This window comes from Mustela erminea, chromosome 5, assembly GCF_009829155.1.
Source record: "Mustela erminea isolate mMusErm1 chromosome 5, mMusErm1.Pri, whole genome shotgun sequence".
Lineage (NCBI taxonomy): Eukaryota > Metazoa > Chordata > Mammalia > Carnivora > Mustelidae > Mustela > Mustela erminea.
Genome location: NC_045618.1, coordinates 119608874 through 119634922, shown reverse-complemented (window position 1 = coordinate 119634922; position 26049 = coordinate 119608874). Strand labels below are relative to the sequence as shown.

Genomic DNA, 26049 nt, shown 5'->3' with positions numbered 1-26049 from the left:
ATACAAAGTTCTTGAGTGGTTACAGAGTGTCAAGTTTTGCACAGTGAGAAAGTACTGGATACACAGCAATGTGGGCCCACTTACCGCCACCGAACTCAACACTTTCAAATGGTTAAGATAGTACATTTTAGGTTCTATGGATTTCACCACAATTAAAAAAATGTTTTCCGTGAATGTTAACAACACGAAAACAAGGGCATTTTATTGAATTCTTTACACTGTTACTGTTTGTCCACTCTACATGTGCAGGTCCTTATTAATTAGAAAATACAATAAAGCCATTTTAATTCTGGGAAAAACACAAGCACACTACAAAATGATAGTATATTTCTACTACAGTAGGCTAGTAATCTAGGTTTCTGGGTTTTTAGCAGTTAGTGCGTGTTTCTATTTAATAGCGCCGTACATTTAACTCTGGCCCCTTGTTTTGTCAGCTTCCTTTCAGTTCTTATCGCACTGCCACCGAAAGAGCTTAGAGATATCAACAGTCATTGTTCTGTGACTGATTAAAATGTCCAGGTTCATTCTTTAAAAACTGCCATCTAACTGCTCTCAGAAAAAAATTCCCTTCCAGCCTTTCTTGATTCATGTATTCAGTAAATATTTCTTAAGTGTTTAATAGGTGTCTGGCAACACTCAAAACCTTGGGGACACAATGGAGGCCAGGGTGAGCTCAGTTCCTGACTCCTAGGCCATGAGGGGGAAGACTGACTACAACATGGCAGGCTGGTTCCGAGCCCCACATGGGCTCCTGCCCCAGGGTACACACTCTCATACACACGCGCAGTCACTCACACCATCTTTCTTTCATCAGCAGCAATGCTGACGTCAGAACCAACCTAGAACCTTCACGGTTCCCACCTGTGCGGGCAGGTGACTTCCAGGGACTGTGCCAGCTGAACTGGCCCAACCTCAAAGTGACAATGACACTGTCATAATCTCAGACTAAAAGAATGGAAAATTCATGTTTGCTCAAATTTCATTCTTCCTGGCTTGCAGCGTGGGGCGGGGGGGGGGAGACGACTTCTCCCCCAGCAACATGCCTCAGAAGCCTTCGTAGAAGTTCTCTGACCCCAAGCAGTCCTGTGCCTCTCCCCCCGGCTCAGCTCACCAGGAGCAGGGGACTGGGTGCCTTTGATGTGTGGGGTCCCTAAAACCTGAAGACACCCACCCTTTGACCTCTTCCCTCCTCATTCCAGACTCTGCCTCAAAACACCCCTCTGATCCCAAAATCATTCTTGTCTCAATTCTTGTCTCTTGGTCCATCACAAGGCAACGTTTCCATGATATTTTGTAAGCATAATCTTCAAGAGCATAATCCTCTAAAGACAAACAACTTAAACTCAGACGATCTGAACTAGGATGAATCCTCAAGTCCTTCCTTCCCTCACAAAGAGGCCAGTCACCTGGTGTCAACCTGCTGAGGAACCTGGGGAGAAGGAGTCTCCCTCGTTCTCATGCCCCAGACTCTCCTCCATCGCTCCGCGGTCCTCAGACTGTGTCCAGGGCCTGGTGGAGGCAGAGGACGACCTCGCGCATTTCCTCAGAGACGGGGCCCGAGCTCAGAGCAGGCTGAAGACGCTGCAGGCGGACTTCCAATGTCATTCTGCCACAACTATCTGCGTGGGCTGTGTTTTCTGTCAGCTTGGAGTTCCTTTTCTAGCATTAACGTCAGATTTGTGCTGATCCAGCCACGTTCTCCTGGTGGGCCCTCTGGGACTAGGAGTGCCCATCAATCTGTGAGCCAGATGGCTTAAAGCCTCCGCGAAGGCACGGGTCATACAGAGAAGGAGTGCCAAGGGGGCCCACGTGGACCAGCAAGCAGAGGGTCTAATCCACGGATTGTGCCCAGCCTGGAAGACCGTCTGGAGGGGAACGGCAAAGACAGCTGGCAACGACACCACTGTTTTCACGTCTGGCAGGACCCTCAACTCCGTGACATAAACGACGGCAGAAACAGCCCGACCCCCGAGCTGGGTGCTGCCAACAGTGACTCTGGCTTGGCCTCGTGGCTCGCTGTGGCTGACAGAGCATTAGGAAGTAGGACACGGGCAGAAACTGGAAAAGTGCTGCGGTACCGGTGCTTGTTTTCTCTTGTTGCTGGGACTCCTCCTGCCACAGTGTGAATAAGCTCGGAACAGCTTCCAAAAGGACGTGAGACCCCCACGGAGAGAGACGCCCACTCTCCCAGCCATCCCAGCTGAGGCCCCAACACGCCAGTGAGCCCAAGCATCACCACCAGGAACAGAGATGAGCCATCCGGACTGAGCCCAGCCCAGGCTGCCCGCACAGGGAACAATGGGCAAAGAGACGTTCATTCTCCTAAACCACTTAGATTATTGTGTAGCAGAAGATGAACGATACACAGTTTATATAACAGAACTTGCATAAGGAGCCATGATCACAGGACCGCAATGTAGCTGCAAGACAGTGGCTTCAGTGGCTGCCCAAAGCAGAACAGTAAAGCAGCAACTGCAATTTTTATTTTATCCATTTATTTACTTAAAGGTTTTATGTATCTAAGACCGTGTGCACATGTGCATGCATGAGCAGGGGGAGCGGCAGAGGCAGAGGGAGAAGCAGGCTCTCCACTGAGCAGGGAGCCTGGTGCAGGGCTCGGTCCGAGGACCCTGAGATCACGACCTGAGCCAAAGGCAGACACTTAACCCACTGAGCCACCCAGGTGTCCCTTTTTAAGTAATCTCTAAGTCCAATGCAGAGCTCAAACTTACAGCCCTGAGATCCAGAGTCACAGGCTCCACTGACGTAGTCCACCAGGCGCCCTAGCAATCCTGGAAACGCTTTCTGAATCTGGCATCTAGCCATTACTGAGGAAGCTCACGGGTCAAAACTGTCTCCACATGGCCTAGGTGCATTACCAACAGCAACTTACTCGTCAACCCTTCCTAGCAACTCCGGGACACAAGACTTGGTGACAGGCAGCCCACAACCTCAGACATTCTTTTGGAGGCATGGAGGGGTCCCTCCTGGGAGTTAATTCTGGAGCTGACATATATTTCCCTCTCTCCGAGAGTCCCTTCTACCCCAGAGAGCCAGGAGGAAATGTAGACGCTCTGGGGAGAACCACTCAGAAGTCATCCTACGGTGACTATCTCTCGAAAGCACGCACACCTTGTTAAGTAGCTCAAAATGTCACCCCAGAGAAAGACAAGTTTCAGCAGGGGTAGAGTCAAAGGGTCCCACAGGAAGACTTCACTTTTATGATTGTTTCTTAGAAGCACACCAAGTCCTGACACTTCTCTGCTTCTCTCTGTGGGATCTGAAATGAGGGCAAAGCATGAGTTTGGTAACTTTGTTGAAATTTTTCAGGGTGCTTCCTTCCCGCCCCACAGAGACCCCTCCCTTCTCTTTATCCCTTCACAGCGCTCCCCAAGCTGACCTGTACTTTTCTCACGTTTAGTTTAATCTATTATAGCATATTATATCCCCACCCAGTACATTCCTGAAGAATCCAGCCATGTTTTTTTTTTTTTTTAAAGATTTTTTATTTATTTTTCAGAGAGAGGGAGCGAGAGCGAGCACAGGCAGAGGCAGAGGGAGAAGCTTGCTCCCTGCTGAGCAAGGAGCCCGATGTGGGACTCGATCCCAGGACACCAGGATCATGACCTGGGGCGAAGGCAGCTGCTTAACCAACTAAGCCACCCAGGCGTCCCGAGTCCAGCCATGTTTTAACCAACTCTTCTTCCCTCATTCCCCCTCCTTCCCTTTCTCTCCTTCCCATTCAGCCACTAATTCATTCATTCACTCATTCATTCATTCATTCTTAGGGAGCCATAGCCACACAACACCAGAAAGCAGCACACAGCCCAGAGAGGAGAATGCTGAGAGATAATTATAAAAAGAAGCACAGCTAACAGTAATTGGGATAGTTTTTAGATCCTAGACTCTGTCCTGAGGATTTTCGGCATGTCCTCATCTCATTCTTGTACCGAGCCTCTGAGGACGGTACTGTTTCACACCTCATGAGCAGGGAAGGACGCTGAGGTAAAGAGAAGTTGTAACTCGCCTGTGGTAGCGGCTACTGAGTGGCGGAGCGGACAACCCAAATCTGAGCCCTAACCCCTGGGCCACACCCCCACCCCCATGAAGCTGTACAAGGGTCCTGGATGGCCCAGCTGAGGCATTTGTCTAACGGCAGCTCCCTCTGCCAGGGTTTTAGAGGAAGGTCACGTGACAGGGTGGACAGAGAACAGGGGCAGGAAAACCAGACAGGGAAGCAGCTGGGGGACAGTCCAGGGAGAGGCGGGGAGAGCCAAGACCGTGACAGCAGCAAGGGATACAGGAAGGATGGACTCAAGAGAATTCGAAGGCAAAATCAACCAGATTTGGTACCTGGATAAAGAGAAAAATCAAAGATGATTCTGAGGTTTCTGACTTTGGTTACTGGGTTGAAGGGGAAAAGCTGCCAAGACAGAAAAAGTCAAGAGGGAGAGCAGGTTTAGAAGGTGTGTCGGGACCTCCTCCCCTACCCAAGATCATCTCCAGGTCGGATGATCCCCTGCGAGAACCCTGGGCTCAGCACAGAGCACATTATGTTCATAGTTAGGACTGATTTCAGCGAAAGGACACCCAGTGCAATCAGCAGAGGGAAAAGGCACAAGGGATGACGTCCAGAGGACACCAGGCACAAGTTTCCAAGAGTCCTCCCCGAGGAGAGTCACATGGAACGTGCATCATTCCTCTGGCAACGGGTCATGACATTACATGGGCAGCGCTGCGTACGAGGGAGGCTTATTGGAGAGTCAGGCCCAGGATTTCCAGTGGGGACTGCTCCCGTAGGCACCCTCTGCCTGGCACATTCCAAAATTCCAGATTCTTCCACCAGTTTCATTGTTCACACAGCTCAGGCGCAGTGAACTACCAGTTCTGGGAATGGTGAGAAACCGCTCCAAACCCAGATATGCAGACACCTGTTCACGGCCAACCTTGCAAGCAGGACCTGCTAAGCAGGCTCTTAACTCCCCCCTGCACAGAAGGACACTGGAGTGCCTCAGTTCTTAACAGCGGTGATGTTTTTTATCCAACGTGCAAACGTTCGAATTGCAGACATCAGAGCAATTCCTGAGTAATGTTCAGATTATCAAGCTTTGGCCAGCCCTTTTCTCAGATCTGAATACGACACCAAAAACAAACAGCAAACACAAATTACCAGGTAGGGCTAGCAGGATCCCGGGCTGCTTCTACTCCCCTTGCTGTACAATAAGAGAGTGAACTTCGACATGATGACACTTTGCATTTCATTACTAAGTTAGGTAAACATTAGGTCTGCTGTAGAATCAAACACGATTAAAACTTTAATTCACTGAAACCCAGCTAAACCTCCATCTTCAAATAAAAAACATCTGCGGGCGGTGGGGAAGGGGAGGCTAGAGACGATGTCACCTTTTTTTTTTTTTTTTTAAGATTTTATTTATTTATTTGACAGACAGAGATCACAAGTGGGCAGAGAGGCAGGCAGAGAGAGAGGGGGAAGGAGGACCTCTGCGGAGCAGACAGCCCGACGTGGGGCTCAATCCGAAAACCCTGGGATCACGACCTGAGCTGAAGGCAGAGGCTTTAACCCACTGAGCCACACAGGAGACCCTGACGATGTCACTTTTAAGAGAAAGGGGCAAGAAGCTTCTATGGCAGATTTATTCAAAACAATCACTTCCTGTGACCCCTCAGGAGCGGGCACATACTTTACACGGACAGAAAGACAAACGAAGACCGTGAAGAGTAAAATGCAACGTCCCCGCCACGCAAGCGTTCGCTCAGCACGTTCTTCCTTTTGGCAGCAAACCCCTCGGTGGGTTCAGAATCACTGTTTAACAAAAGGATGCCAAACACCAGGTTTGGTGGTATGTTTTGTAACTGGGTGTCCAAACTCCATGGGAGTGCAGGGTTCCGTAGTACGAAGGATCTCTAGATGTTTCCTGTAGGATCACCCACGCACAGACTACGCCCCATGGCGAAGACGGACTAAATCTACCACCCTGTATGAGTGGGGTCTCGGACGACCCGGCACCCTCCTGCATACCTCAGAAAGGGAGTTAATCCCCTGCTGCCTCGCCCAAATGGGACCCAGGCATCAGCAGCAAGGAGACAAATCCTTGTGGGTCCCCCTCAAACTCGGAAGAACAGGAAAGCCTGCTCTCCTCAGCCAAAAGCCACTTCACGTCAATGAAGAGAAGGCAGGGAGGCCAACAGCGTGGGGAAGAGGAAGGATGAGAACAAAGATCTACAGACGACAGACACCTGCGCCCAGAGCCCAACACGGTACACCTCCAGGAAGCACCGGCATGAACAAGACGGGAAAGCATGAACACAAGGGTTACGACGGCTGCAAAACTCCACCAAACAGCACAGGGCAACAACACTGGCTTGATTCTCACTCCGCTCCAGCCAGACCCGCAGGGTTTCAATGAAGGATCTTCGAGATGATAGGGAGCTGGGGTCAAGGGAAATGACCTTCCTTCTTGGAGTTCCAAATGAAGTGGCAGCCTTCCGCTCACATTACCCATCAGCGTGACTGCGGCTCGCAGACACGCAGACCAAGGTAAGATGCTCTTTAAGCGGAGGCTGTCTTTGTATGCTCTTAGGTGTTCAATCTTGCTTGTTCACAGTACTTTGATGATCTTTCCTCTTTCCATTCCTGTTTTTTTTTTCCTTCTTCCTTTATTTTTAACAAGAAGCCCAACAGCACAACTACAGATAGCAACTTCTGTTTAAGCATCTCAAGAGCCCAGGACACTGATCTACCACTCCAGCCCCTAAACTGGATTGTCTCGCTGCCTTGAAGAAAACTGGTAAATTATATCCTGAACGAGAAAGCAAGGAGCTTTTAGGATCTATAATCTCATTTCAAATCCTTTTACCCACTCCCTACTCTTTTGGCCCCAAGACTACAATCCTCTTTGGGTAATCTGAGGGCTAACGGGTGCCAGGGTGTAGCCGCCCCGTTCCACAACGCTATTCGCTGCTGGAAGGGGGGCATCGTGCCAGGGTTCAGGGCCCCGTAATGGCTCTGTTCTTACATGGCAACTGTTAATAATTAGCAGGAAGCATTTTGTCTTTAAATCTCACAGCTTGAACAGTAAGACCACGTAGTGCCAAAGAAACACTTAAATCTAGAGAAGTAAGACTTGGTTCCAACACATTCTGCGCGGATCTACCCGTAGAATTAAATGGCCTTGCTCACCGTCCCGTACAGTTATTAGGTGCTTCCTTAGAGCAGGCTGCTCAGCCTGAAGGTGGGGTGAATGAACGGGAACAAGACGGAGAGGGTTCCTGCCCTCATAAAACCTAGAGTCTACAAAGTTCAAGAAGGATCACTCAGGCCAGCAAAGGGCGCACGCCAAGAAAGAAGCAAGAAAAAGACCACGTGCAAGACGACAGCAGCTTCTCAGGTTACAGAGTCACTGATTCATTCCCTGATTCATGCACTCATTGGTTTGTTCAAAAATATTAATCTAGTGCTATTACGGGCTGGGCACTGTTCTAGAACTGGAGGATACAGCAATGAACAAAACCAAGTCCCTGCTCTCAAGGGACACACATACAGATAAGTCCGTAATTCGCAGGCGATGATGAGGACTGAGGAAGGAAATAAAGAGAGCAATGGAAACAGAGAACGATGGGGGGTGTGTGGGCAAACACATGGAAACTAGAGGGAGACCGTCCCTGGCAGCGAGCGATACTGGCCTGGGGGGATGCTGAGGCATGTGCACTTGGGAAGCGAACTAGAAGGGGTCCAACTGGCTCAGCCACTTACTAGCACTGTGACCTTGGGTCTGTTTAAGAGACACATCATAGGGACACAGAACTGCGTGTGGGCCCCTTTTAGCATGCTGCCTTTATGCCTCAGTTTCCTCATGCTGCACCTGACAGCTCCCCAGACGGAGACTCTCAATGTTTTCCAACCTGCTGTCAACACGGTGTAGACATGCGGGCATCTGCAAGCCACTCGAGACTTTAAAGGGGCAAAATGAAAAGTCTTCACCAAAACGAACACACAGATTTTCAGCTTTGGCTGGCTTCAGTACCCAAGCAAAACCCACATTAGCCAAAGCGATCTGACTGATGATGGCAGAGAAATTCTTTAAGTTTTGTTATGGTTTCAATTGTTTTAGCCAATCAGTCGTTGGTTATATTGTTTTAGCCAATCAGTCATTACAGAATAAAAATTATTAATACCTCCAGACAGGTGGGGGGCATTATCTCTAACTTCGCTTAAAGAGAAAATGCTACTCATCCTTCTGAAATACTTCCCATTAGCCAAGGTGCTGGAATCATTAAGATAACCACAATCTGAACATACGGATTTGGTTTCAAACATCTAAAAGGGGTGTGTGTGTGGTGTGTATGTTGTGTATGTTGTGTGTGTGTGTGTGTGTGTGTGTGTGTGTGTGGTGTGTATGTTGTGTGTGTTTGGTGTGTATGTTGTGTGTGTACTCATACCCACACCTTTACCAGTTTCAGGCATGGAAGTAGGAAAAAAGAAAGTTAAAGAGTCATGAGTGGGAAGGGAAAAGGGGAGCGATCTCTTGGGGAGAAAGCATGGGAATATAGAAATTAACAATGTTCAGGAGGAGGACTTAGGAAAACAGCCTTTAATCCTGAGCTAAAAGCTTACATAACTTTCTTGGTTCATGTCTGAACCCTGAACTCCAGGAAGGCACCGAGACCCACAAGCATGAGTCCCCTGAAAACCACAGAGGACAGTTAAGAACCCGCAGCTCTGAGTGATCTTCGGGTCGTGAGATGGAGCCCTCACGCCGCGTGCTCACTGGGGAGTCTGCTTCAGAGTCTCTCCCTCTCCCCGACCCCCCTCTCCCTGCTTATGAACTTTCTCTCTCTAAAAATCTTTTTTTAAAAGCAGGTTCTTTTTTTAAAAAAGATTTTATTTTTATGTAATCTCTACCCCCAACATGGGACTCAACCTCACAATCCCAAGATCAAGAATCATGTGCTCTGATACAGCCAGCCAGGTGCCCCAAAAAGCAAGTTCTGACCCAGTGGATGTGAGGCAATGTCTGAGATTTTGCATTTCTCACAAGCTCCTGGGCAGAGCAGACCACCAGCCGTTGAGCCACAGGCTGGCCCTGGAGCCCTGCTTTTCGGTACACTTGTCGTTTGGCCAATGTGATCAGTTCATTCAAATGAAAATTAAATTAAGAGTTCAGCTCCTCCGTCAAACTGGCCACATCTCAAGTGCTTGGTGGCCACATGTGGACAGTGGCTGTGTGTCAGACAGAGCAGAGAACGTTTTCCACTATCACAAGACGTTCTGAAGGACGGTGCTGCTCCCTGAGCTGTTCCCTCATTCACCCCAACACACACACACACGCACACATGGGCACACACAAGCACCACACTACACACACTCCCAAACAAGAGCACACTGCACACACACGCACACGTGCACACACACATGACCGCCACACCACACACGTGCACGCACACACAGGCACCACAACACACAGGATGAGTCCTTTCTGCACACAGGCTTTGACTTCCAACTAGCACCATATCAAAGGTTCCCTGAGGCACCAAGGAACTCAGGCTGCTGGGTCCTTTCTCTCATATTCCTCATTTTGCACAAGAGTACGAGGTAAACCATTCCACACAGAGCCAAGTGGAAAGTCACTATATCCATAGAAGGAACGTGCTGCTGGAAGGTAAAGGAACCGCAAATGGACCCAGTTATTGAGTATCTTTCCAGGAAGGACATTACCTACCACGTTCCTGAAGACCCGCCAACCATTCCGGACAGCAGGTCTTCTGACTCAGCTTCACTGGTGAGTGACCAGATGACAGCGGAGGTTTTGCTATGTCCCCCAGTGTCACAGAGCTGGCGATGGTGGCAGACTGCTTTGGGCTAGGTATGTGTGAGTGCCAAGCTCACGCTCTGTCCTTGGGGGCTATGGAGACCACACTGGGCATCACTTGTGATTCTCGGGGCCCAGGCCTCGCCCCTGCCCTGCCAAGTGAGATACAGTAGCTACAGCTCCTGAAGACAGATGCGGAAGCATCACCCGAGACTGACAAAGAGCCCCATCTAAGACACTATGCATGGACAGCCAGAGAAGCTTTAATCCAGAAAACACTTGAATCAATGATCAAAAGCGAAACTAGCTATTTATCTCATGGATTCTCATTCAAAAAGTATTTACTGAACACCTGTGTCAGGCACTGTGTGGGCCCTGGAGGTAAAGAAAGAACAAGAGTCCTGCCTTCCCGTCATACACCTTCACTTACAGAAGCGACCGAAGCAAACACCTTTCCTAGGCCAGCTCTTTAAATACTTAAACACTCGACAATGAGACATGAATAAGGGGCATGTATATTTTCAATCTCATGAGCTGTCCAGAATTTTCATTTTGCTTCCTGCACTGCTCTGAGAAGGCCAATGACCAAATCACAACTTCTTTTGGCTCAAAAAGATCCTTTCTCTTAAGTTACTTGAACACTTGCCCATTTCACAATCTACAAGCCTCCAACTGGCTGAGAAGTCACCACGAGTGGGACAGACCCTCACGGGCACACTAGACTTTAGTCAAAAGTCAGGAAATTTGTGAAAGCAGACTGATCTCTCTTGTTCCCACGATGCAGGCTCTGTCGAGAGAGCAAACACACAGGGCCGTAACAATTAACTGAAAAGAAAGGGTCTAATTAAATTTTTATATTAGTGTGCATAATAGCCAGAAATAGTAAACACTGCTAAAAAAAAAAGGACTCAGAACTATTCAACAGCTAAAAGCTCCATAAGCTCTTCAGATAACCAGCGACCACTTTTCACTCTTGATGTGCCTACACACAGCTTCATCTTCCTCCTAACCCGCAGTAAGTGGCATAAAGTAAGAAGACTAGAGAACTGTGAAATATTTAACCACGTACAATTCAGTCCAATTCTACAGCCATTTATTGAGCGCTTCCCAGCGCCTGACACTGTGATCCATGAACTCATTCCCCCGACGTTAACCAGATATCCAATACACATGCGTGCACACAACGCCGGACCGGGTCACGGGGTCTTTCCAGGTGGTTAAATACAATCACAGCTCTAGGAGATGATTACAATCTTGTAACAGAAATGGCACATGAACACACAGGACCATAGTATAAGGCAAGATCTGCCAAGTTTCATCCAGGTGATTGAGGAAATTTATTTTCGGATGGGCAGTGAGAGATCACGTGATGGTTTTTTGATGAAGGTGAGATTTATCTGCAAGACCATCACCAAAATGTTAATAAGTAGGCTAAGTGTCTTGAAGAAAGCGAGGAATGCTCCGTATTTCTCTCCCATTATCACATAACACGCATAGGACTATAGGCCTTATCCCCGACTGGGCATCCCTTGCCACAAGCTTGCCTACAGCCATCCCTGAGGTTATTAGTCCTGGTAACCTAGGGATGGAGCTTACAGGATCCAGAAGTGACAGATGTGAAGACAAGGTTTAAACCAGACAGCAAACTTACCTATAGCTTCAGGCGCAGAAGGAACGAATAAACACTACCTAACGAGTTTATGTAACTGTGAAGATAAACAGAAACATACAGGTGAAAGGCACCTTACTTTCCAAAAAAACTGGGGAAAGAAGCCCTCTAAAGATAATGGGTCTGTTTAGAAATAGTAGCTTTCTTATGAACCTTCAGAGCAAAACATCTGGTTCCATCTTTCAGACTGCTGGTCTACCCCTTAAATGGGGCCTTGAAGTGTTGCAAGGCTTCTGACCTTACCAGAGTTGTCCAAGTCTCCCTACCAAGCACTAATGAGCAGGAACGCATTTAAAAACTTTTACAATAAATCCTCCTTCAAAGACTGGCTAATCATGAGGTTCCTAGCACTAAAATGTATCATAATGGTATTTAATAATTATGATTGTTATGATAATAAACATAGACTGCTGGAGTCAGAAGGGGCCTCAGACATGATGTAAGCCATACATCACTTTACAAACCAGAACGATGAAGGGAGGTGGGTAAGTCCACACAGCTACTCAGGGCCAGGACCAACATTAAAAAAACAAAAAACAAAAAACAAAAAAACCCAAGTTTTCAGATTCCCAGAGCAGTGTTCCCCCAGACCGCATGCTCATACCTCCTCAAATAGACATTAACGGTGCTTGTTTCTTTATGGACATAGGAAGAGCTTCAAAATATGCAGGAAGGTCAAACCACTGCACTTTGTACAGGTGACAGAAAACAATCCTCAAGTTACATTAGATTTATTTGTAAGTCTTTCTAACTAGAGTGTGACAGGAAACCTGGCCTCGTCATCCAAGTGTCCCAAGTGACTTGCCCAAAGCATGGCCCACGGGAGCTCCGGCAACACTGGGTGAATGAATAAAGAAACATCCAGTTACTCCAGCCTGGGGGACGAAAACGGACACTTTGCATTTTGGAAGATGGAATTTGGGAATCCATTTAGGGCTCTGCGACAAGTAAGGAAACCACAAAGAAACCATGGTCTCTCTCAAACAACTCTTTCTACTGTGGGAGGGGAGCTCCGCAGATGAAGTGACCATATCATGGCCACTTAACAAGATGAAGAGCAGGTCATCACCCTCCACTTAGACGTGGGAGAGAGAGAGAGACACAGCAATGAAATTAATTGCTTACATCATCCGGCCACGTGCCTGGCAGAGGCAGCAAAAGAGAACAGGCACACTCAGGTGCTCCTGATGCCAAGTTCATCAGTTCCAGCTTGCTGGTTCCTGTTCAGTCCATAACCAGGCAGGACCCCACTACAAGAGAGGTCCCAGACTCTCCCCGTAACGGAAATCTCCAGTAGACACTACACGTGAAATTCCAACACCCATCACAGAACAACCCCATTACACAGGTAACAGATTGGTTCTGACACCAGTGCCAGGGATTACTTTCTTCCAGGTGACGATTCCTTACACATACTTCAGAGATGGGATTTCTGTACTAACAGAGCAGGACTCCAACGAAAATCAACTCCAAGCTCTTTTCCATTATTTCCAGAGTAACACCTGACAAAGTCCTCAAGAGCTAAAACTCAGAACGCAGTGGAAGGCACTTGGAGCCTGCCGCGGGCTCTCAGCCAGGGGTGACTCTGCAAACCGAGGGGACATTTTTGATCATCACGAGCTGGGGGCTGCGACTGGCATCTGGTGGGTAGAGGCCAGGGTTGTTGCTGAACATCCTCCAACGCACAGGGCAGCCCCCACAACAAAGAATTACCCAGCCCCAAATGCCAAGAGCGCCGAGGTAGAGACACCGGAGTTATATGTCCAACTCACAGGATCACGGTAAGAGTTTTGAGGTCATTATAATGATGTGTTGCCCCAGTTCACAGAGACTCCACTAGCCCCGTTTCTGAAGCGCTCTCTTAGCTTCCAGTAAACCAAGTTAAACATCTTCACTGGTCAAGTGAGACGCATTTTCTCCCGGTTTCCTTTATTGTAGATGCCAGCTTGAGGCCCGCACAGACCGGCTGTTTGTCACTACCTGTGTGGGGACCGGACGCAAAAGGAGGCCTGCCTGACAGGCAGGAAGCCTCCAAAGTCCTTGAACAGAGCCGAGGGGAGACTCCCATCTGTTGCCAATTTTAGGGGCAGTAACTGCCTTGTGTTAAGAGTTTAAAAAACCTGGGGCACCCAGGTGGCTCAGTGGGTTGGGGCCTCTGCCTTCAGCTTGGGTCATGATCTCGGGGTCCTGGGATCGAGCCCCATGTCGGGCTCTCTGCTCTGCAGAGAGCCTGCTTCCTCCTCTCTCTCTCTGCCTGCCTCTCTGCCTACTTGTGATCTCTGTCAAATAAATAAATAAAATCTTAAAAAAAAAAAAAAAAGGTTCAAAAACCTGTCGGCTCCAAGGAAGAAACACACACAACCATTCGCCACCTTCCGGCTGCCGCATGCATTTCTGGTTCACCCGGACCCTTGAGATTCTCACACCCAAACACGTGAATCAAGAGCAGAGAACAGAGACAGCAGGAATCACTACAACCGACTTGTGGGCAGTAGCACTGCACTTAAATTGCTATGTACTGTGAGCCTGGAGGTCTTGTGAAGAAAGAGGTAAAAGCAAAGCAAGAATAAGGCTATTTGCCTCTGGGTCAGGGCTAATGACCAACCGATGAAAGGGTGAAACCATGAGGAAAACCATGAAATATGCTTCTGCTTGACCTTCCAAAAAGTAAATTACTGGTTCACCCAAATGTTGCAGTTGGAACATCAGAGCTTTTAGCACAGGAAAGGTCACGTGCTAAGCGTGACTCGCTGCTGTGGAACACATCACCTATGGAAATACAAGCCGTCGTCACTGGGCAGGCATTCTAGAATCGGGGTCCCATGCGGCCACACTCTGTGCCAGGGATTCCTAAGAGTGGGGAGCCCTCACTGTTTGCCCCAGAATCCTCGGCACCTGAACCCAGACCCACACACAGGAAGGTCCGGAGGAACCACCAGTGGTTAGAACATAAAACAAGGTCAAGAAACACTGTGTTGCTTTTATCATCAATTATATTATTCTTTTGAGGCTCGGTTCTTTTAAACATTGTTGTGAGAAAACAGCCAGAAGATAAAAGTTGCCATTTTAACCATTTTTGGAGTGTGCAATTCAGCGGCCTTGAGTAGGTTCACAGTGTTGTGAAGCCATCGGCATGGTCCGGCTCCCGAACTTATCATCATTCCAAAACAAAACTCTGCCCCCCATGAAACTGAGTCCTAGTGCTCCCTTCTCCTCCACCCCTGGCAACCTCTAATCTACTTCCTGTCTCTGTGAGTTTGCCTATTCAAAGGAAACCTCATCCAAGTGGACACACATAACACCTGTCCTTTTGTGTCTGACTTAACACCACTGAGCGCAACGTCGAGGTCCAGCCATGTTGTAGCAGGTTTCAGAATTCCATTTCTTGTTAAAGCTGAATAGTATCCCATGGTACATACAAACTAGATTTGGTTTATCACTTCATCTGCTCAAGAAATTTGCACTGTTTCCATCAATGCTTCTTTTTAAAAGGGATGATGTGTGGATTTGGTGGTGCCCCGGCATCGGCGGGAGAGGATAAGAGTAGACTTAGATTCTGTCCCGGACTCCCTCCATGATCCTGACAGCCATTTCAGTGCTTTCACTTATAAAACTGAGGAACTGTAATACTGGTGTTTTCCAAAAAAAATTTTAGTCATCATCTACAGTAATAAATAGAGTTCTCGATATGACTGAGAACACACAAACCCACGTATATCACTGAAACAAAGGCACAAAATGACATTTACCTCCTATGTGCAAAGCCCTCTGATATTTTCTATGCTATTCTATTATTTTTTGTTGAAAAAAAAAAGGGCGGGGTAGTTGCAACCCCTCAACTGATTTCACAACCCATTTCTGAGTGGTGACCCCCCCTACTTTTCTAACACCCTTAATTTGAGTTACTTGTTCCCAAATTGGTGTTCTTTGGACTACTTTGATAAGTGTATGCCCCATCCCCCCAAAGCATCTGTTTAATAAAGCATGGGAAACATCTGAATTAGCTTACCAGAAGTTACAATTTCCCAAAGTTCCACTTCCCAGACTTAATGACCATGGAAAACTTCACGTATAACTCAAAAGTGAACTCCTAGCATCTCTGGAAACCGTCCACTGTAGTACCCAACTGGGGGACACTAACCTGGGGATTTTTGGTTATTTTCTGCTCCAACATTTTATGATATAGGACAGTAATTCTCAACATGATTTTCCTATTCATGCTACTGCGGGAGGTGAACATCCCCGACACCAACTACAGCTCCCAAGGCAGTAATTTTAAATACTACACCTGACGCTCCACAAATTTAAAAGAAAATAATCAACTTAATTTTTTGGAGAACTTTAATGTGCACAGCAAGTTGCGTGGAAAATGCCCCCAACACATCCAGCCTCCCACCACCATCAACATCCTGTATAATTTTTTAAAAGCTCCTCTAGCGATTCTGAATGCTGATACCCTACCCCTTATTCCCTTAATGCTGATCTGGAGATGTTGTTAAAAGCAAATTTTCCAAGATTAATTGCAAAACAGCTCAGTGGCATAGCACTTTAATTTTAGCTGATTCTCTCAAGTTGAGCATCATTCCTACACCTTTTTAGATTATTGAAAACATCCTCCCCAGTGGCATTTTGGCACCAAGTCGTCCCTCCGACCTGGCACACACACACCAAAAGGACCGGCAGTGTCACCCTACAACCGAAGTCTTGCCTTAGCAAATACGCACTTTCAGAGCCCTATTCAGATGCTATTTACAGCTTAGTTTGATGTACTTGTACACCCGAACTGGTCAGGTCTTTCAGAAGAATCTTCATTGCTTATTCCTTAACAAAATAAAATTAATCCCGTGTCCTTAACCCATCTGATGACTTCAATGTCAAATAAAGGATGATAATTACATGCATTCATCTTATTTGACAAATATTTACCGAGCCCATACATATTAAAAGTTCAGGCCAGTGGTTGTTCTTTTTTTTTTTTTTTTTTTTTAAAGAACATGAACAAAATATACTGCTTTAAACACAATGACCAAAAAACAAAACAAAACAAAACAAAACCAAAAACAAACAAACAAACAAAAACAAACCCTCAAACCCAAAAGGTGGTTAGCTCCTGTCACATCTCCCCACACTCCTATTTTTTTTAATTACACATAAAAAAATGATTAGAAAGATAGTCGTATGACCAAGAAACAGATTCTTAACTCTAGAGAACAAACTGATGGTTCCCAGAGGGGAGTGGGTGAGGGATGGGGAAACAGGTGACACAGCCTAAGGCGCACACTTGCTGTGAGGGGCCCTGAGTGACGTAAGTTAGTGCTCAGTCTCCATACTGGACACCCGAAACTGTTCTAATACTGTATGCTAATTATACTGGAATTAAAATTAAAAAGTTAGTTTAAAAAAAAAAAAAAAAGATAGTTGTTTGGCCATTTATTCCCAAGGATGACTGTTTACGCAGGCCTGGAGGAAAAAGCAAAACAAAATCCCAATTACCTCTAAGAGCAGACCTCAAGGACAAGGCAAGTGCTAATAACGTGAACTTGGAATTTCTTTTTTCTTATTAAACAGCATAAATAATCTCCAAAATCATGAAGTGATCTCTAAATCCCAAGTTGTGGAGAAATGCTGGGTGATTCTCCCTGTCCTACATTTACCTATTTTGGTCTAAAACGGAAGCGATCCTCGCACACATGCGTGTGCAGACGATGTCCCATGGCCCTCTTGGGCACCTCTCTCCCCATCTCCCTCAACATGCCTTCCTCCATCCACACAGGTCAGAACCCTCTCGGTGCCCTCCCTACCCTTCGCCCACCCAGCCCACTGAGCTCCTTCCACATGCCCCTGCTCCCTCCTCTCTGGCCTCCGTTTCAGACCTCCATTTCCACTGGCTTGATCTACTGCAGCGGCCCCCTCCCGTTCTCGCCCCCATCTTTCCCGCCCTCTTTATAAAAACCTAAAATGCCATTCAGAAGGTGATATGCCATTTCTCCTTTCCCAGGCGCACCTCTTCAAAAATTAGACACCGGACAGTATCTCCATAGTAGACAGTGACCACAAGATGCCGAATTAAGGCAGGAAGAGCTCAGACAAGAAGCTGGCTTGGGTCCCCACTCAGCCAGCATCAGGCCCAGGACACCTCACTTAGCACTAGTTCTCTTGAATGTAGGACAGTGAAAAATCAATCTCACTGGACCCTGCAAGGATTCAGACAGACTGCAAACATGGTGGCTGTGAGACCAGGCCTGGCACAGGGTAGGTGTTTAATGAATGCTTGGTGTTCTGCCTTTCAACTCCAGTCCGAAATCAAATCACAGCTCAGGGTTCAAAACAGGAGGGACTAACTGCATTGAAAATTCTTTATAATCCCATACCGCTAAAAAGCCGACATCCCTGGCCTGTTTCTTGTAAGTCTAGACTATTCAATGGAAATAGATTTTTTTTTGCTTTACTCTGCATCAAAGAGCTGTTTTACAGAAATCCAGGCTGGTTTTCCTCTAACTCTGACTTCAACAACTCTGATGACAGAACAGCCACATCTAAGAGGGGAGGGCAAGAGGGGGCAGTGTTGGAAGGAGGCAACTTCAAAGGGATTCAATAAGAATAAAATTCCACTGGAGTTACCGCAGGTCCAAGCCTTCCTTTCTCTAGAACGAACGGTCCATTAAAGATCCGGAAGGAGGCCCTGCTCGAGCAAGGGGTCCTGAGCTGGTCCGGCCAGGGGGTGCGTCGCCGGCACAGCCCCCGCAGAAGCAAGGGTCTGCGGTGCCACGGATTTGTGAGTTCTGAACAGATCCACAAGCACAAAGAACAAGATCTTCATCTTTTCGCAGGTGGGCAAGGCTACCATTTAGGTGAGGGGTATACGTAGAACCGTGAGGTGTCCTGGTCGCGAGGCAAGGGGAATTATCTGTCTCAGGGAGGACCCGGGCTTTGTTCTCATCAAAAAGGAAAAGAATGTAGGGGGGGAAACTAATGAGTTACTGCCAAGAGATTTAAACACGGATTATGTATGTGGGAGAGAATGAGCACAACGGACTGTTGGGGCCCGCCTGTGGTGAAAACTTTTCCCATTAGGATGGGGGAAGGCAGAGCCCAAGCGCCTCCCCTTTGAAGGGCTCCGTTCTGCAGAAAGTGTAGAGGAGGCGTCTTTTCGGGGGTGGGGGGATCATGAATGGGACAAAGCTGGAGCGGTTCCTGGCCAGCACCCACCTTAAGCACATTTGCATTTTCTATGGCAGCTGCAAAATATTTAGTCCTCTGACAATATTTAGTGCCTTAGAGTCAACAGCCTGGAATTTACCACCTTTCTATCCCAGAGTAGTGTGACGGCTCTCTTAGGCTTCAGGAATGACCTGGTCCAAATCCGCAGGCTTTGTGATGCCCAGGGGTACACCAGGGCCTCGGCAGACAGATGGGGAAGAAAAGAGAAAGGCAGGAGCACCAACACTGCAAAATCCCTGAGGTATCTTAGGAGGGAAGGGCTATGGGACAGAGCTTCTCCTTCCCCATCCCTAGTAGGTCCCTTATCTTGTGCCGGTAAAGACGAGGAAGGTGGCCAATTATCCTGGCATCCCTGAGCAGTCGGAAGAAATATTTTGCACTATTTTATTTGGGCTCTGCTCTCTCAGAGAAATCATTAATAAATATCTTTTGAGTAACACCTGTACGCAGGGTTCTGTTTAGAGCACTGGAAGGGAGAACTCAAAGAAAGACCTGGTTTTCACAGATCCTCAATCTTGAAAAACTACAGAATACAAAATATAAAAAGGTATTTTACATTGTAAACCCATCTATACAAGGGCTGCACTGGTATGCCGCTGGGCAAAAACAAGACTATACAATTACCAAAAGGAAAGTCTGACGATGATGAGGAAGGAGAAACTACAATGCACTGCTTTTCTGGGGACCAGACACAAGTGACAGGCATTGGATACATCCTTTTACTTCATTTAATGCCCCAAGCAAGCACTCCTTTAAGGCAGGTACTGTGATGCCACAAAAGGAATGACAAGGTACATCTTTGGAAAGGCCAGCCAGGTAACTTGTCCAAGGTGGCACAGCTGGTGGGGAGCCCAGGCGAGGCTCGAAGCTGCATGTGTTTCTGAGACTTGCTGGGAGCCCGCTTCCATGGTGGATGGTCAAGAGCTGGTGGTGGGCGGGGGGTAGGTTCCAGTCCTGGTCTGTGTCAGCACACGTGGGGCTCTTGAGTCTGGCCCCATCACGTGTCCACTCGTGCGTGGCAGAACGACCTGCCCGAGGCACCAAGGCTCATCAAGCACAGGCCCCGAACAGAGCACCCTGCCTGACTTCTCGTCTACCAAAGGGGTGCGGGGAGGTGGGGGAGAGCTGGGGAAACCAGCACCACACTTGAGAAACTTGGGATCTTCGCATCTTTCTCACTTTTCTGCTTCCCAGACTTCTCTTTTCCTCCTGAGGATGTCACAGCTGCTGCATCGGACAGTCTGCCTGCAGGACCAGCAGGGGCCCAGTCCTCTGCAGGTGCAGGGAGGCAGAGGGCTGGTCAGGCGGCTGTGGGCCTGAGGAACTCACCAAGCCGGCCAGAACACCCTTCCTTTCAGTGAGGGACTCTGCTGGAAAGTTCACACAGGGTAAGTCCTTCTATGTGCCTTGGTTTCTCTAGAAGCTGAAAAAGGGATGTACGTGTCCATTTCTAGCCCAAATGAATCCTGATTCAAAAAAACTCTGTTTTCTGTATAGTTGCAAAAGAAGCCTGTCACCCCAGGCTCCACAGCGGCAGAAGGAAGGGGCTGCAGGAGAGAGGGAGGTAGAGGAAACTGCTACAAGTTTCTTGTTGTTTTTCTTCGGAATGGGTCCCCCCCCCCACCCACCCATTCACTTTTATTCCTGCCAGACTGGATGGGGAATGTGTGCTGGGGGAGAACGCAAGTTTGTCATAGACCTATGGGTGGAATGAGCAGCTGCTTAGCAGATTCTGACCAAAACTTTCCATTCAAAAGCAGATAAATGCACAGCGAGCATGTCTCAACTTGGGACTACTGTGATTAAGCAACTCAATCTAGAAAGATAAGGATTAAGAAATGTGTCTGAATGGTTTATGGATGTTTTTTCCACATGACTTAAAAATCAGCAGGAGTTGGCAATTAACGAAATTTCTGATGCTTCTCACACTCCTTCCGCACCTTTCACGTAACATGGCAGGGTCTCAAGGATGGACTGACAAACAATGTGACATGGGCCTTACGTAAGAAAGACAAAAGGTTAAGAATGTGATCCGAGGCTCTGGCCACAAACATGTGATCCTACAGAACAAGGACAGCACTTTGGCTCCCGCGTGGAGATTTATACAAAGGGTGGGTGTCGCTCTCATTAATTCAGTGGATAAACAACAGGGGGAAGGTCCGGACGATTTGATGGACAGCTTTTGGAAATGATCTTCTGCTTGGCAAAACACTGCAGTGATAATTTTATTCACACGGAAGGAAATGCAAAGAAGTGTCACTAAAACAAGGGAGGTAATTATAGGGCACGAATCAAAAAGCTGGATGACACAGAATAAAAAATAACTAAATTAGTCCCATCACGGGCTTGAAATCCGGACTTAACAATTTCAGGCGAAGAATCTGACCTCTCCTTTCTGAGTAAGAAGGCCAGGCACGTTTCCCCTAATGTCTTGTTTCCAACATAACAAACCCCATGCCACAGAATGGGGCTCCATCCGTGGACGGCCAGAGCAGCTCGACAGACTCAGAGACGGAACATCTCAGGAGCTGGAAGGGAGAACCTTACAACTCTCCAAGCAGTAACTCAATCTTTCCAAAGGATCTCGGCAACCAGTCCTCTAGTCTAGACTAGTATCCCCCGAGCAGCTCGTTCACCCATCCATCTAAACATCAGCTCGCCAACCCAAACATTCATCCAGCTCCTGCTCTGTGCCCAGCGCGGAGTTAGAGGCCCTTCTATTAGGGAGAGCTTCTTTGACTGAGCCCGAATCTTTCTTTCTACAACTTCGACCCGGCAGATCCAATCCCCGCAAGGGGAAGCTGAAGACCGCAGGCACGCTGACCTTCTGCAGGTGCTCGCCTCCAGATGATACACCCCCAGCTCCTCCTGCTTCCCAGCCAGCCTCACTACTTTCCACCTCATCTCAAAGTGCCCTCCCAACTGGACAGAAACTCTCCAGTGAGGTCTGATCCACACTGCAGGTGGGAATTACTGGCCATCACATCATTTGTTCAAACACTCATCTTTTATTATTAACACTACCTAAGACTACCTACAGAACCCTTGTGACCAACCCGACTCACTGCTGACATACCAACAGTAAACTACTCCTTCCCCCATTCTTGCTTCCTCAAATCTTTTATGAGTGATGGGTTCCACTATTGCTAAGCCTAATTATATTACACCTCTCTGTTTAACCCCCCTCCTTTTTTAATCTATAAAATCCAAAAGTTTCTAGCTGTAATGGGAAGACGAAGAAGTTTATACACAGAGCACTGGTGGGTTTTCCTTTTCTATTGTGATGAAGAATTTGCCAATTTTACACGGCTGCAGAACAAAGAATGTGCTGCCTGTTGTTCCACACTGTTCATCATTGATTTCAGGCATTTTTGACAGTTCTTTCATATTTCGAACACAGAGATCAATTTCTCCCCCTCTGGGAAGGTGAGGAGTTTGACAAACATGCAGAAAGCAGGTCAACCCCACTTTACGGGAACGGCCTGGCGACGGCGAAGATGCTCTGATCAGGAATCCGCTCCACCCTCCGGTCCGCCCGTCCTCCGCTGGCTCTTCGGAACAGCAAATGAACAGGAAGAGAATCGAGCAAAGACCCCAGACTCCTGGTGGGTCCAACGACACCTTGACCTTTTATAAAGCGGAATGAGGGACAGAGAACCTCTTCGTTTTCCATCATCTCAGGGGTCAGGTGGACAGAAATGTATCAGCAGATCTTAAGAGCTCCTAACACTTCTGCTACTGGAATGCAAACCAGGGACTGAAGGCACCCAAGAGATCTGAGGACCAGTGAGTCTGTGTGGCTCTCCGGGCCATGAGTTTTACTCAGCACCTGAGTAAAATGGAGGTCATCAGCCCAATGACTCAACATTCAACTTTCAAAGTGCGGTGAAAACAGAGTGACATTGGGTGACTGGGCACAATACTCACATGATACGCCTAGTCCCTAAGTGCTCAAAGATACCAGGGGCTGTTTTCCATCAAAATAAAATAATGTAAGACTGAACAAGAGTGTACAGAGAACAGCATAATGAAGGCAAAAGACTGAGATTAAAAATACCCTGTATGGGGTGCCTGGGTGGCTCAGTGGGTTAAAGCCTCTGCCTTCGGCTCAGGTCATGATCCCAGGGTCCTGGGATCGAGCCCCACATCGGGCTCTCTGCTCAGCGGGGGGCCTGCTTCCTCCTCTCTCTCTCTGCCTGCCTCTCTGCCTACTTCTGATCTCTTTCCCTCTGTTAAATAAATAAAGAAAAAAATCTTTAAAAAAAATCTCCACTCTAAGAATAATCACAGTGTATTTCGTATTTTATATATTGTGGCCAAACATGTATAAAGTTAGAAAAATCCACAAGATTTTGATGTTCTAAGTTTAAAGAATTATTTTTTGGATGACTTTATCTAAAGTTTGCAGATTCAAAACATTATAGTATATATTGCTCTCACCTTTTTTTTCTTAAAAAAAAAATTAAATGTCCTGGGCAGAGTCAGGGGGCGGAAGGCAGATGGGGGGCTACTGGTTGACTTAGTCCGTTAAACATCTGACTCTTGATTTCAGCTCTGGCCTTGATTTCAGGTTTGTGAGTTCAAGCCCCATGCTGGGCTCCACTCTGGGCCCAAATAAAAATAAACTCCTGGAAATTCCGACTTGTCATTTAGCTCTTTATGTTTCTTTTTGCCTCTTCACAGCCATTTAATGAACCACGAAAAATACATTAATGGCCTCTCCAAAGATTTTGGCCTTTTGATATTGAGGGCCGTAATGAAAATGGCTGATTTTCATGCTGACTCAGCAGTCCTGCCCTCTTCATGTGCTTTAAGCTTGTTCTTTATGATTTTTTTTTAAGTGCCTACGTGGCAGAGAAATTGTACAGAGTGGTCAGTATATATTCAGATTAATGAAATTATCAGTGATTCCTCACCAGGTGGGAACGCTTTGGCTATAGGAGTGAACTGGTCCTGGCGGATGGGGGATTGTGTTGGGAGGAGGTGGGAAGGGGAGGTGTTTGGGGAGCTCATCCTTTTAGACAATTAGAAGATTAGAAAATCCTTAGAATCTTAAGCTTGTTAACATAACTGTGTTAATTCCCCCACCAAAATGCTGAATTTGCACACAGCAAGGAAGAGCTTATTCATTGCTTGGATAGCATCCAGTAATTTTTTGACTTATAAGACATCTTTCTTTCCAGTCGTTCAGAGTGGCGTACATTTAATCGTTGGCAGAAGAACTGTAAAACCACAATAAGATCAGTTTTAACTTGCACTAAAGGAGTTTAATTGTTAGACTGTCGTGTCATTGCAAGTTTTAATTCGGCCAAGCATGAAAAATGAATGTGAGGATTTAGATGAGTTGCATCATAATTGCATTTCTAATATTTACTTGTAAGCAGTATAGTTGACGGAAACCGTAAATAGTTTTTTAAATTCTCATATTCGGTACGTTTATCTGTGTATGTTTAAAAGGGTGAGTGGGGTGTGATGTATTTTGAGAGAATATGCCTAAATTTCAACTTTCTGCTTAGAGTAATCTCTTAAAAAATACTCAGTTACAAAAAATCGATATGAAGGTTTGTTGTGCTTCATATGTAGAAGGATATGCTGAATTAATGTGGTAGCATAGCTATTGGATTGAATGACAAGGTTTTCTAATGGTGGTACTTCCAAATACAAAGTTTATTTTGTTAAAAAATTGGCAAGACAGGGATGAGAAAAGGCTTAAGATTGTAGGGTTTCACTCTTGCATGTTATAAAAAAAGTGCTTATTTACAGTGTGAACTTTAAAAATCCATTAGTTGGTTGTAATTTTATTTGCATATCAAATCATGCTATCTTTTGACTTCCATTATATTTTCTGAGTAGGTCACAGGGTATTTTTATTTTATTTTATTTTATTTATTTACTTTTTAAAGATTTTATTTATTTATTTGACAGAGATCACAAGTAGGCAGAGATAGAGGAGGAAGCAGGCTCCCCGCTGAGCAGAGAGCCCGATGTGGGGCTCGATCCCAGGACCCTGGGATCATGACCTGAGCCGAAGGCAGAGGCTTTAACCCACTGAGCCACCCAGGCACCCCATACAGGGTATTTTTAATCTCAGTCTTTTGCCTTCATTATGCTGTTCTCTGTACACTCTTGTTCAGTCTTACATTATTTTATTTTGATGGAAAACAGCCCCTGGTATCTTTGAGCACTTAGGGACTAGGCGTATCATGTGAGTATTGTGCCCAGTCACCCAATGTCACTCTGTTTTCACCGCACTTTGAAAGTTGAATGTTGAGTCATTGGGCTGATGACCTCCATTTTACTCAGGTGCTGAGTAAAACTCATGGCCCGGAGAGCCACACAGACTCACTGGTCCTCAGATCTCTTGGGTGCCTTCAGTCCCTGGTTTGCATTCCAGTAGCAGAAGTGTTAGGAGCTCTTAAGATCTGCTGATACATTTCTGTCCACCTGACCCCTGAGATGATGGAAAATGAAGAGGTTCTCTGTCCCTCATTCCGCTTTAAAAGGTCAAGGTGTCGTTGGACCCACCAGGAGTCTGGGGTCTTTGCTCGATTCTCTTCCTGTTCATTTGCTGTACCCACTGAGCTACCTAGCCAGCCTAGAGTGGAGATATTTAAAAGACAAATGGAAGGTAGGATATGGAACAAAAGTCCCCTCGCTCAGGACTCATTAGCTCCCCACCACGGGCCAGCCTATCACACAGACCAGAGGCATACAAGATGCTGAGATATCCTTGCACGTACCACGGAATCAAGAAACTACACTGGCTCTGTCTCCTAAAGGCATTTCACTTTATTAAATTTCCCTTCTCGGGAAGCTGGGGTGGTGCAGTCAGTTAAGCCTCCAACTCTTGGTTTCAACTCAGGTCATGATTTCACGGTCGTGAGACTAAGCCCTGCGTCAGGCTCCATGCTCAGCATAGCGTCTGCTTGGGACTCTCTCCCTTTACGGCCCCTCCCCACAGTGTGCCCTCATTCTCTAAAATAAATTAATTAATCTTTAAAAAAAATTCTGTTCTCTGGAAACTGATCATCCAGGAAACTCTCTATAAACCATATTTATTAATTATAAAACCTGTACCCACCTACGGTGAGAGACAATTAAAATGTTTCTTCTATAAACTGATTTTGGATTGGTTCCTATATAAGAGAAGGTATTACGTAAGACCCAGCCACATACATACTTTTATAAAAGAATCTCTTGTCACAAACACTGGTAGTGGGCAGCCGCTGTTTACAAGGGCACTAATCTAATTGCAAAGTTTAAATGTCCCCACTATAAAATATCAAAATCATAAAAGCTGGGGTCTCCCACTGGGAAAATGTTTATTTA

At 46.7% G+C, this 26049-nt stretch overlaps 1 protein-coding gene and 1 long non-coding RNA gene across 11 annotated transcripts in view; one reads left to right on the top strand and one right to left on the bottom strand.

Annotated features, from left to right (window-relative positions):
• FOXN3 (forkhead box N3) overlaps positions 1–26049 on the bottom strand; it is a 394050-nt gene that overhangs the window by 136530 nt on the left and 231471 nt on the right. The window lies entirely within an intron of this gene.
• Positions 342–24576, top strand: LOC116591641. Its single transcript, XR_004286086.1, has 4 exons — positions 342–402; positions 4467–4470; positions 17651–17661; positions 23912–24576. It is a non-coding gene; the product is annotated as an uncharacterized LOC116591641 (long non-coding RNA).